We start from the raw sequence: 666 nt of genomic DNA on the forward strand, positions 1-666 counted from the left end.
GACAAATTAAAAAATAGTACGATGAGCCCATTTTATTTTTTATTTAAATTTTTTTATGTTTAGAAACTAAATTGAAAGAAACTATAAATTGCCATTTTTTTGTTTTCGCTTTTCAAAGAAAAAAAAAGGGGAAAAAACAGAGGCTGAATTTTTCTTTTTTCAATTTAAACAAACATTTTTAAAAATAAATATAAAAAAATGCCCCTTTCTGTTTGATCTGTTAAAAAAAAAAAATAACAGAAAATTAAATCAAATGCAAAACAAACAAACAAAAAAAACAAGACCAGCATTTTTTTTGTTTTCAGTTTCAAATCAACAAAAACAAAACAAACAAAAAAATTTACCATTTTATTTCCAGTTTAAACCAAAAACAGAAGCTGGGTTCATTTTTTTGTTTTTCTGTTTTAAACCAACAACAACAACAAAAATAATAAATAAACATGTAAAAATAGGCCAATTTTTCATTTTGGTTGTTTTAAACCAAAAACAACAGATATAAAAAAAAATTAATATTTAAACTTTCAAATTGCTCAAATTTAAAAAAAAAAGAAAAGCAAAACCAGAAGTTTCTATTTAGCACCAGTGTGATGCTTTCGTGGTGCGTTCACGTCCTCGTCTGGTCGCGGTTCTGACGTCCACAGACTCACTTAAACCCGTTTTCTGTGT

Source organism: Stegastes partitus, unplaced genomic scaffold, assembly GCF_000690725.1.
Source record: "Stegastes partitus isolate 25-593 unplaced genomic scaffold, Stegastes_partitus-1.0.2 Scaffold1260, whole genome shotgun sequence".
Taxonomy (NCBI): Eukaryota; Metazoa; Chordata; class Actinopteri; family Pomacentridae; genus Stegastes; species Stegastes partitus.